This window comes from Budorcas taxicolor, chromosome 5 (assembly GCF_023091745.1).
Source record: "Budorcas taxicolor isolate Tak-1 chromosome 5, Takin1.1, whole genome shotgun sequence".
Lineage (NCBI taxonomy): Eukaryota > Metazoa > Chordata > Mammalia > Artiodactyla > Bovidae > Budorcas > Budorcas taxicolor.
Genome location: NC_068914.1, coordinates 28,823,823 through 28,837,045, shown reverse-complemented (window position 1 = coordinate 28,837,045; position 13,223 = coordinate 28,823,823).

Sequence of the window (13,223 nt, the reverse complement as noted above, 5' to 3'; positions counted from 1 at the left end):
ACTCAAGGTCATGGATCTCGTACGTGGCAAAACCAGGATTGGAATCCAGCGCCACCCTCTATAGACCCTAAGTTCATGACTGCTCACCTTGCCACCTCAGCTCCGCTTCATCTCAGCTTCTTTTTAAAAGCAACGTTGTTCAGTTGCTGGGTCATTAAGACTGTTTGCAACCCCATGGACTGCAGCATGCCAGGCTTCCCAATGTCCTCCACTATCCCCATGAGATACATGCACTCATATAACATCACCTTTATACTTCAGTATTATCTATTTCAATTGAAGGGAAATTTTAGTTAGATTGGTTTTCCAAACCAAAACGTGGTGCTGCTACAGGTCTCAGAAGGTCTGAGTATAAGGAATTCTAAGCAAAAAACCTGAGTTGTTGGTTCTAATAGCTCCACCTGGATTTGTATGTAATAAAAACAGTACTAAGAAATACGCAACTTTTCTTAATCTAAGTGTTCTAAAATGGCACCTGTTTATTATTTCCGTAATTAAGAACAGACAGAATAAACAAAACACTTCAAAAGAGAAACTCTTAGGCGGCCTGTTCCATAGAATATGCCTCATAGGGTCTTCAATATGACAAACCTTTAATAAGTTTTAATGTCTAAATAAAAATGTGGTGTTGAAATGGATCACAATGAATTGCTGTGTTCTAAAGGCTATTTGAGTGAATTCATATAATCTCAAAGTTCTTATTTGCTTCCCTGTGTATAGAAGGGAACAGCAAACTACTTCAACATTCTTGCCTCGAGAACCCCATGAATAGCATGAAAAGGCATAAAGATAGGACAACGACAGATGAACTCCCCAGGTTGGTAGGTGCCCAATATGCTGCTGGAGATCAGTGGAGAAATAACTCCAGAAAGAATAAAGAGACAGAGCCAAAGCAAAAACAATACCCAGTTGTGGATGTGACTGGTGATGGAAGCAGGGTCTGATGCTGTAAAGAGCAATATTGTATAGGAACCTGGAATGTTCAGTCCATGAATCAAGGCAAATTGGAAACGGTCAAACAGGAGATGGCAAGAGTGAAGATCAACATTTTAGGAATCATTGAATCGAAATGGACTGGAATGGGTGAATTTACTCAGATGACCATTATATCTACTACTGTGGGCAAGAATCCCTTTGAAGAAATGGAGTAGCCATCATAGTCAACAAAAGAGTCCAAAATGCAGTACTTGGATACAATCTCAAAAATGACAGAATGAATTCTCTTCATTTCCAAGGCAAACCATTCAATATCACTGTAATCCAAGTCTATGCCCTGACCAGTAAAGCTGAAGTTGAATGGTTCTATGACGACCTACAAGACCTTCTAGCACTAACACCCAAAAAAGATGTCCTTTTCATCATAGGGGACTGGAATGCAAAAGTAGGATGTCAAGAAACACCTGGAGTAACAGGCAAATTTGGCCTTGGAGTACAGAATGAAGCAAGGCAAAGGCTAATAGAGTTTTGCCAAGAGAACACACTGGTCATAGCAAACACCCTCTTCCAACAACACAAGAGCAGACTCTACTCATGGACATCACCAGATGGTCAACACTGAAATTAGATTGATTCTTTGCAGCCAAAGATGGAGAAGCTCTATACAGTCAGCAGTAACAAGACGGGGAGCGGGTTGTGGCTCAGATCATGAACTCCTTATTGCCAAATTCAGACTTAAATTGAAAAAACTAGGGAAAACCACTAGACCATTCAAGTATGACCTAAGTCAAATCCCTAATGATTATACAGTAGAAGTGAGAAATAGATTTAAGGGCCTAGATCTGATAGAGTGCCTGATGAACTGTGGACGGAGGTTCATGACATTGTATAGGAGACAGGGAGCAAGACCATCCCAAAGAAAAAGAAATGCAAAAAAGCAAAATAGCTGTCTGAGGAGGCCTTACAAATAGCAGTGAAAAGAAGAGAAGCAAAAAGCAAAGGAGAAAAGGAAAGACCTACCTATTTGAATGCAGAGTTCTAAAGAATAGCAAGAAGAGATACGAAAGCCTTCCTCAGTGATCAGTGCAAAGAAATAGAGGGAAACAATAGAATGGAAAAGACTAGAGATCTCTTCAAGAAAATTAGAGATATATTTCATGCAAAGATGGGCTCAGTGAAGGACAGAAATGGTATGGACCTAACAGAAGCACAAGATATTAAGAAGAGGTGGCAAGAGTACACAGAAGAACTATACAAAAAATATCTTCACGACTCAGATAATCATGATGGTATGATCACTTACCTAGAGCCAGACATTCTGGAATGTGAAGTCAAGTGGACCTTAGGAAGCATCACTATGAACAAAGCTAGTGGAGGTGATGGAATTCCAGTTGACCTATTTCAAGTCCTAAAAGATGATGTTGTGAAAGTGCTGCACTCAATATGCCAGCAAATTTGGAAAATTCAGCAGTGGCCACAGGACTGGAAAAGTCAGTTTTCATTCCAATCCCAAAGAAAGGCAATGCCAAAGAATGCTCAAACTGTCACACAATTGCGCTTATCTCCCACTTTAGTAAAGTAATGCTCAAAATTCTCCAAGCCTGGCTTCAACAGTACGTGAACTGTGAACTTTCAGATGTTCAAGCTGGATTTAGGAAAGGCAGAGGAACCAGAGATCAAATTGACAACATCTGCTGGATCATTTGGCTCTTAAGTTTCATATAGTTTTTGCTTCAGATAATACACAAAGAAATCTTTCTGGCTTGTATGCTGTCTTAATTAAGATAATATATTAAGCATATTTTCTAAAAGACTTGTTGATTCTTAGACTTTCAGATAGAATGTGGATTCATACCTGTTTTATGCACATAATTCTTATGAATGTGATAGTAATTGGACCAGCTGATGGAAACTAATAAAAGCAACAATGAATATCAGATTTTACAATTTTCTTTTTTGCAAAAATCAATCTATAAATGGATGTAATGTGGGCGCTATCAAAATCTTTGTGGTTAAATTTACTTTTAATCCTTTTTCCTTTATTATCTTTTGGCATCTGGAAAATCTTTGTGAAAAGAAATTAAACTTTATACACTAAAAATAAAACTGTTAAGGTACATAGTTAATAAGCTTCTTAAGTGTAAAATTAATTAACATCAGCAAATTCACAGTTTGAAAACTCTGCTGATAATTATACTATATTGTGCTCCAGCTTTGATTTACTCAGTTTGCTAATTTCTCAGTTATAATGATTAATTATATTTTGATAGCCTATAATTCCTATTGCAAATATTTCAGTTTGCACTCACTGTATACTTTTGGTTTTAAGACAATTTAAAATTATATGCAAACTTGAGTTTGGAGAAATAATTATGCAAATGCAAAAATATGATATCTTCCAAAAAGTGCAAGTTCATCCTCTTCCCCAAACAAAATAGTGAAATTGTCTGGGTTCCAGTTCTAGCCCCATCATGCATTAGCTGTAAACATCTTAGTCATTATTTAAGCTAAGTCTTGGTTTCTTAATTTGTAAAATGGGGCTAATTAAAGCTTCAACCTCCCAGGATGCTTGGTAACATTCACAGGACGATCCATGTTAACTCATTTAGTGTTGGCACGATAACTGGTATGAGGCAAGTGCTCAATAAATCTTAGGCATTATTTTTATTAGCATGACAGTAATTTTTTTAGGAATAAAGGAATTCTGGTTCCTTTGAAGTTTATATAGACATAAATATGTCCACATTGATTATGTGGGACTTGATCAAACAAATAGTAAATATGTTAAGACTATTTCTAACCATTATGGTTTATTGGTATCATTTATAACAGTAATATATAGTACTGCTTATAATGAAGATCCCCATGAACAAATCATATTTGTAATAATGAGTATAATTGGAATGAATTAATAGTGTAATTAGAATTGTGATGACTGTTTAAGAAGTGAGTTAGAAAGTATTAACATTATGTATGTGTTAATATGGATTGTTTATGCCAATATGGAATCATGAATGTGTGGAAGTTGTGAAAAAGCAATGAGGAAACTGATGTTGCCTGAAAAAGAGAACTGTATGTAGGGAAAGCATTCCTCCACAAGAGGAATGGCCATGCCTGAGAACAAAAATACATCATCTTGGACTTCCCTGGTGGTCCAGTGATTAAGAATCCTTCTGCCAATGCAGGAGACACAGGTTCAATCGCTGGTCCAGGAGGATTCCACATGCTGGAGAGCAGCTAAGCCCAGTGCACCAAACTACTGATGACGCACTCTGGAGCCCGCATGCCACAGCTGTTGAGGCCACGCGCTGAGACTACTGGAAGCCCTGCCCCGAGAGCCCGCGTTCTGCAACGAGAGAAACCACTGCAGTGAGGAGCGTGGGCGCTGCCCCTGGAGAGGAGCCCCCGATTGCCACAGCTAGAGAGAAGCCCGCGTGCAGTGGTGAAGGGCCAGCTAGCCTTAAATAAGAAAAAGCATACCACCCTAAAGTGAATACCCTGGAATCACATGGTAAGGCAGAGGCGAGCAGAACATCCCAGCAGGAGTCTCTTCCGCTGGGGTTCCGTATTAGTCGGCCTAGTGGACTGTTAACTGAAAAAGTCCCTATTGAAGCAGCATAGAGACAGTTTTCGTGGAAGGCAGGCCACGCCACTGGATTTCAAATAAACGGAAACCATGGAAGGCAGGCCACACCACTGGATTTCAAATAAACGGAAACCATGGAAGGCAGGCCACACCACTAGATTTCATATAAACAGAAACCATTCAACTACAACGCTACTCTGACTTCTTAGAATTGCAACTACAGTGTAAAAAATTCCTCATGCGTCCTCCCCTCTGTGAGAACTTATTAGATTATATTAGACCTCATTGTATCCCACAAATTATGCCCTGATGGAATTATGAAGGAAAATACAGTTCCTAGAAATGAGTGATTTTTACAAAGGTGGAAATTTGAGATGAATAGAAGGATCAGTTCAGTTCAGTCGCTCAGTCGTGTCCGACTCTTGGCGACCCTATGAATCGCAGCACGCCAGGCCTCCCTGTCCATCACCAACTCCCGGAGTTCACTCAGACTCACGTCCATCGAGTCCGTGATGCCATCCAGCCATCTCATCCTCTGTCGTCCCCTTCTCCTCCTGCCCCCAATCCCTCCCACATCAGAGTCTTTTCCAATGAGTCAGCTCTTCGCATGAGGTGGCCAAAGTACTGGAGTTTCAGCTTTAGCATCATTCCTTCCAAAGAAACCCCAGGGCAGAAAGACAAAAAGTTGAATATTTATCATCACAGATAATTTGTTCCAAATTTTTTCCCCTGAAATTTTCTTTAACTTTGTTACCAAATGTATCCTTTATTTGGCCACTATTATTCTGAAACTACTCTCTTCTATTTGTTTAATTAGTTAAAATTGATGAAAGACCTCCTAAGCCTAATGAATTGGTACACAAAGTTGGGATGAATCAGGCATAGATCTTACTCTCGAAAAGCTTATGGTCAAGGAAGGTTGAACAGGAGGAGATCAGACTCTAAGAGGTGTACTGTGAAGTCCATTATGCTGTGAACAGGCAAATTACATATAAGTGCTAGCTTTTCAGAAGAGGTTTAGGTTAATGATCTCTGGGCGGTTTGCAGAGATAATGTGAACTTATACACATAAACTCTTCTTTGTCTTATGCTGTGGCAGTCATCCATCCTTTTGTTCATATATTAAATATTTATGGAATGTCGACTCTGACAGGCACTGAGCCTATAAAAATGAATCAACCTTTTATGGAGTTCGTGGTGTAGTAAGGGAGACATCACATATTACCGTAGTTTATTTACTTGTCTTAGTGCTAGGACTGAAATATGTACCAGGTCTATAGAGGTAAATAGGGTAGATGTTTAGGGTCTAAGCATAGTAATTATTTTTAAGAGTGGCTTCAGAACAATCAGTTTAGAAATCAGAGCTTTAGATCTTAGGGGTCATGAAATTGACTTCTTACATTTTACACATGAAGAACAATTCAGAGAGGATAAATTATTTTCTCAAGGTCACATGGCTTATTGGACCCAGCCCTGGCCCTTTCAGCTCTGCTCCGTTCCTTGTCCAATCAAGCCCATGGCCTCAGGAGGGTTAATAGTTAATGCAAACATTTTATGTAGAGCCTGAGTCAAAGAAAACATGGCCAAATTGCTGATTAAAAGGGAAATAAATTAGTGATATGAGCTGCTTAATGGCAGGTACCAGATTAGAAGTAGATTTACTCTGCAAAGACCAACAAAGGAATTAATGCAGTTTTATGGAGATATCACCTTACAAATCAGGGAACTGTTGTTACTCTGCATGGCTCTGCGGTGAATGCAAACAGACATTTGATAGAACGCTGAAACATGTCACAGCTGAGGGCAGATTTATAAAAGCCAAAAGCCTAAACATCCAAAGTAAAGTGACTATAGACTTCCCCGGTGGCTCAGTCGGTGAAGAATCCAGCTGAGTTCATAGCAGACCTGGGTTTGATCCCTGGGTGGGGAGATCCCCTGGAGAAGGAAATGGCAACCCACTCCATATTCTTGCCTAGGAAATCCCATGGACAGAGGAGCCTGGTGGACAACAGTCCATGGGGTCGCAAGGAGTTGAACAGGACTGAGCAACTAAACCACCGCAAAGTGATTATAAATGGAATCTGATTCTTTTGCAACCTGGAATTCCTTGTGACAAGGAGGAGGTACATTTTCAGTAAATTAATGCTCCTCTTTGGCCATTGAGTTTTTTATTTATTTTTGCCAGACAGGCATGTGTCGGCTAATGTTCAGCACTTACTACTAACATCATGTTTGGACTGTAGGATAGTCTGCTCTAGTAGAACATTCTGTAAGCGTGACATCTCCCCTGCCATTGAATGGCTGTTGACATAGGAGAAGTTCCTTCACCCTTTGGAGTCTCGGTTTCCTCACTGATACCACAAAGTATGGAATATGAACACCCTTGAGATTCCTTCCAGCTTTGAAATTCTGTGTCTTTGCAGTAGATAATCCTTGCCTGTTCAGAAAGTACAGCCACAAATGGTTAGCTGAGCTTTGTGTTCTACTTAATATGCACTGGTAAATAAAGTTGCTGATAACTTGGAATAGAAAGAAAAATGATTGCTCAGTCATTTTAATGAGAATGCTGAAAGCATATGCAATGGCTTATTATTAAACTATTCCACTAGTGGAGAAATTGGAAATATCACAATAAAAATTTTCAATTTTCCATTTCAGTAACTTTATTGAATTGCCAAGGCATATAACAACAGCCAAAGTTGATACATTAAATGTGGATGTTTAAGAACAAAGTTAATATGTGATATTATTGTTTCTCATTTTAGTCCCTTTCTGCCAACCCTTTCCAAGTTAAATAAATCTTCTTCCTTACTTATTGCCAAAAAATGTCTTACGGTTTCTGATATTTTGAATATTTTTTTCACCTAATTCAGTATTCATGTGTTAATGTAGTAAATCACTGTAGATTTCAATTTCTTCACTGCCAAGTGTAATACAATGTCAATATTTCCTTGGTTTCCACTGAGTCTGTCTTCTGGTTTCTATTTTCAGTTTGTGATCCTTGTGTCTATATTTGGTAAAGGCTGCTTATGTTTTTCAAATATGATGTAAAGCAGTCTTTTGACAAAATATTTCTGAGTGGAACCTAAAGCAATCTGACTTATTATAATTTTAGATATATATTTCCATAGGAGGCAGTATAATTTTTTTTAAGGACAGAGTTGATTTCAAGTATGTTACATTTTAAGTATTTATTCTATATTTAATAATATTCTTATCGTTTTCTTTGATGCTAATGTTTCTGTAGAAGCTATCTCATTCCTGACCAAGATTTCCTGTTTGTGTTTCTCTGCCAGGACAGATGACGTTTCTTCTCCTGGGCTCTAGCCCTTGCTTTTTGCATCACTTGTGGACCTTCATCCTGGCTAGTAGGGGACTTTGATTGTATCCCAGAGATCTGGCAATTCATTAGAAGAAGAAGTATTGTTAAGAAGTCACACAAAGAACTCATAGTCAGTCTTATTATAATCAGTGTTCCTTTACCTTAAAATATATTCCAAGTGCATGACTATGATCCACAAGGAAGCATGACCTGAACTCTTGCTAGTATTTGGGGAATGGCTACCTATGATGGCAGCATTCTTCAAGGAAGCAGTGATTTCTAGTGAGCCTCAGTGGTAGTTGGACGGGAGATGGTTTTGCCATCCTTGAATTCCATGGGAGGCGGGGGGAGTCCTCTGATGAACTTGACTCTTGATTTAGAAAAGGAAAGCTTCTTACCTGAAGAGTGGAAGAAATCGCTTCTGGAGAGTAGGAGATATACTTGCCTGAATTAAGTTTCACATAGCAGTTTATGGATGGGTTATATACAGAGAGTAAAATATTAACTATTTCTCTTTTAATTGAGGATGAGACTCAAAGGGGAACCACACAGCTCCCCTCCCTACCTCACCCTACCATTTACTTCTCCCCTCTTAGGACAAATCTTTAGAAGAGGAGAATAGATAAAATAAGTCCCAGCATTTGGTATTGCAGGATCTGTCTGAAGATAACAGCTCCATTCTTACATACGATCAGCCGGGCTTTGCCTTCCTTGTCGTCGTTTGGTCTCTAAGTTGTGTACAGCTCTCTGCGACCGTGGACTGCAGCATGCCAGATTTCCGTATTTTCCACTATCTCCTGGAGTTTGCTCAAACGCATGTCCACCGAGTCGGTGATGCCATCCAACCATTTCATCCTCTGTCATCCCCTTCTCCTTCTGTCCTCAATCTTTCCCAGCATCACGGTCTTTTCCAGTGAGTCAGCTCTTCGCATCAGGTGGCCAAAGGATTAGAGCTTCAGCTTCAGCATCAGTCCTTTCATTGAATATTCAGGGTTGATTTCCTTTAGGATTTCCTTTAGGTTTGGTCTCCTTGTTGTCCAAGGAACTGTCAAGAGTTTTCTCCAACACCACAATTCGAAAGCACCAATTCTTTGGTGCTCAGCCTTCTTTACAGTTGGACTCTCACATCTGTACATGAGTACTGGAAAAACCATAGCTTTGATTATACAGACCCTTGTCAGTTGTGTCTGACTCTCTGCAACTGTGTGGACTGTAGCCCAGGCTCCTCTGTCCATGAAATTCTCCAGGCAAGAATACTGGAGTGGGTAGCCGTTCCCTTCTCCAGGGGATCTTCCCAACCCACGGATCAAACCTAGGTCTCCTGCATTGCAGGCAGATTCTTTTCTGTCTGAGCTACTGGGGAAGTCTTTAGGGGTGCAAAGATGCGTAGGAAACAGTCTCTATCTTTAAGGTGCTTCTAGTCTATGGGGGAAAAAGTAACTAGGTGGTTATAATAGTATATGCATAACAGAACAAACACAGTCATAAGAACACAGTGGAGGAGCACTCATTTCACTATTAGGCTCTACCAAACAGTCTAAAGCAGATAAACTTGCTTTGTTCCCATTTTTAAAATTTTGTCATCAAGACCACTCTGTATAACTGACCAGATTCATCATATTCCAGTACATCTTGGATGCCTTCTTATGACTCCTAGACCAACGAATGATGGTGTATGCAATAGTCTCATACTGGGGAGGCTTTCTAGCTTACAGCATTTCCCTGGTTCTAGTCATCTCCTTGCCAAAGGTGATTGCATTAAAGATTGAAATTCCTTGGTAACAGCCAATCAAACTTTCTTTCCTGAGAATTTAAAAAAAATGTGATTGTGCTCATGCACATATGGAAGCCAGTTGGAACCCTTAATGGAAGCTTCTAAGGAGGAGATCCTCAGGCTTCTGCTGCTGAGATTCCCCAAGTCTCAGCCATGTCCTTGTCCTTTCTGAGAGGTGATTGTCCATCATGATTAATTCTACAAGAAATTCCTGTATTCTGCTAATACTTTGTTGAAGTATAGTTGGTTTGAAATATTACTAGTTTCGGATGTACCACATAGTGGTTAAACATCTGTATAGGTTATATTCCTTTTAAAGTTATTATAAAATAATGGTTACATTTCCCTATACTGTACAGTATATCCTTGTTATGTATTTATTTTATATGTAGTGGTTTGTGTGTCTTAGCCTCCTGTCCCGATCCTGCCCCTCCTCTCTTACCTGTCCCCACTGGTAATGACTAGAGTGTTCTTTATGTCTGTGAATCTGTTTCTGTTTTGTTGAATTCATTTGTTTGTTTTATTTTTTAGATTCTATCATTGCTCATTGCTCATGCTCAGTCGTGTCTGACTGTTTGCAACCCCATGGACTATAGTCCACCAGGCTCCTCTGTCCATGGAATTTTCCCAGTAAAATATTGGAGAGGGTTGCCATTTCCTTTTCCAGAGGATCTTCCTGCACCAGGGATTGAACCCATGTCTCTCGCATCTCCTGCATTGTCAGGCAGATTCTTTACCAGTGAGCCACCTGGGAATCCATTTAGATTCTGTACATAAATGATAATATGGAGTATTTGACTTTCTCTGTCTGATTTCACTAAGCATATCTTCTAGGTCCACCACATTGTTGCAGATGTCAAAATTTCATGTCTTGATGGCTTAATAGTATTTCTGTGTATGTGTATAAATAAATGAAACATCTTCCTTGTGCATTCATCTGGTGAACACTTGGGTTGCTTCCATATCTCGACTATTATAAATGATGCTCCTGTCAACACTGGGGTGCCTGTATCTTTTTGAATTGGAGTTTTAGTTTCCTTCAGATATATACCCAGAAGTGGGTTTGCTGGATTGTATGGTAGTTCTGTTTTTAGTTTTTTGAGGAACCTCCATAGTCTTTTTCACAGTGGCTGCAGCAGTTTACGTTCTCACCCAACAGTGTTTCCTTTTCTCCACATCCTTGGCAAAATTTGCTACTTTTAGACTTTTTGAAGTTAGCCATTCTGACAGGTATGAGGTAATGTCTCATTGTGGTTTTGATTTGAATTTCTCTCGTGATTAGCAGTGCTGAGCATTTTTTCATCTGCATGTTGACCACTTCTTACTTCTGTTTGTTTTTATATTGAGTTGTGTAATCACTCTGTGTACTTGGGGTATTAGCCCCGTATCCGTCATATTATTTGCAAATATCTTTTCATATTCAGTAGGTTATCTTTTCACTTAGTTGATGATTTCCTTTGATATCCAAAAGCTTTTAAGTTTAATTAGGCCCTGTTTACTTGTTTTTACATTTGTTTCCATTGCTTGATGAAGCAGACCCCAAAAAATACTGCTAAGTTTTATGTCAAAGAGTGTACTATGTTTTCTTCCAAAAGTTTTATGCTTTCCAGTCTTGTATTTGGGTATTTAATCCATCTTGAATATATTTTTGCATATGATGTGAGAAAATATTCTAATCTTATTCTTTTACATGTGGCTGTCCAGTTTTTTCAGCACCACTAATTGAGCAAACTTTTTTCTCCATTGTTTATTCCCGTCTCCTTTGTCTAGACAAGTGACCACAGGTGCATGACTTTATTGCTGGGCTCCCTGTTCTGCTCCATTGATCTGTGTCTATGTTTGTGGCAATATCATGCTCTTTGGTTTACTGTAGCTTTGAAGTGTAGTCCAAAATCAGGGAGCATGATACATCCACCTTTGTCTTTTCTGTCAAGATTGCTCTTGGTGATTTGGGGTCTTTTGTGCTTCCGTATAAATTTTAGGATCGCTTTTCTTCAGTTCAGTTCAGTTCAGTCACTCAGTCGTGTCCGACTAAATGCTTAAATTATCCTGTTTTTAGGTACTTGCAGCCCAAGAATGCTTATAATGTGTTTGTTTATTATTTTGCTCTATCTGTGTAATCTGAAAAAACATATTACCTATATTTGGGTAATACACACCAATTCTATTGTTACTATCTGTCAATGTTATGAAAAATGTGTCTGATTTCTTAGAACTCTTTTTCTTCAGGCAGTAGCAGGAGATTTGATATCCGCCCGCCCCCCCCGGTTCCTAGGCCTGACTGTCAGTTCAAGAGGGAAATGGTGTCAGGACATCTTTCTGAGTTTTACCACTCGCCTCTGTATAGCTTTCTGCTCACATCTAGTGCAGAGGATCTTTGGGAGAAGATGGCCCAGTTCTCATGCTTTGCCATTTCACTGTTTCTTAGCAGGCCAGGCCTCTCACTCACGCTGAAACTGTTCTGGCTCTGGTGTTTGCCTTAGCTTTGCCAGGAACCCCACCCATGCTAACTCCCTGTCAGGCTTGTCAGGCTCTGCCCATTTACTGGGAAACTTCTTGTTCTCTGCTGAGTTTTCAGGTGTGTCTTGCGTCTGTGTACCTGGATTCTTTCTGTAAAATGGTGACTTTCAGTGTGGCTTTTGATATGGCTTCTCTCCTCTTAAATCCCCATCTTACTGTCTTGCACTGAACCTGGTGGGCAAGTGGCAGTCTTTTTTGCTAATCTAGACTACCGGTTACCACACCCTAATCATGGTCCTACACTGTGGACTGCCTCTTGTTGAGGCATCTTAGCATTCTTATGTAAACCATTAGTCTGGAAACTTTCTTTAATTATTCTTTATTTATTAGTATTTTAAAGTATGTATTTATTTGGCTGTGCCAGGTCTTCTTAGTTGAGGCACACGGGATCGTTAGTTGTGACGTGTGACATCTTAGTTGCTGCATGTGAGATCTAGTTCCCTGAGCAGGGATCAAACCTGGGGCTCCTGCACTGGGAGCAGAGTCTTAGCCATTGGACCACCAGGGAAGTCCTTGGAAACTTTCTAACTCTCCAAATCCTCTATATCTTGCAAGTCTCCATTCCTTTCCCACCAGAAAACCTCCTGCCACCACAACAGGCAAGAGTGATTACAAACTATGTGGTTCTGAAATTCATGGCATTGAAAAACATATATCAGTGATTCTTAGAATTAATTTGAGAATCTTTCTTGATGTGAAATTGTATGTGAAGATCCCCTACAGAAAGTGAAAAGCAAAAATGGAGAACAGAAAACCAAAAACACAGGAGTGACTCTGGTGGAGATGGAGGGCTCAGGTGAAGCCTCGCTTACTCGGTGCTTCTTTTTCTGTGCTGTATTCACAAGAGTTGCCTCCACCTGAGCAGCTGGGGTTACTTGGAGCATAGTTTGCAAGCCGCAGGTTGTGATATCATTCATTTAGCATTTAATAAATTACTGCTTTTTTACGTTTCTCATACTTCAATCATATTATTACATTTTGCACAGTTATTTAATATTCCAAGTATATATTTTGGCTTTCCCACTATCCCTCTGAGAGCAGGGAGAGTATCTTGTCTTAGAGATGAGCCGTATCCAAGTCCAAAG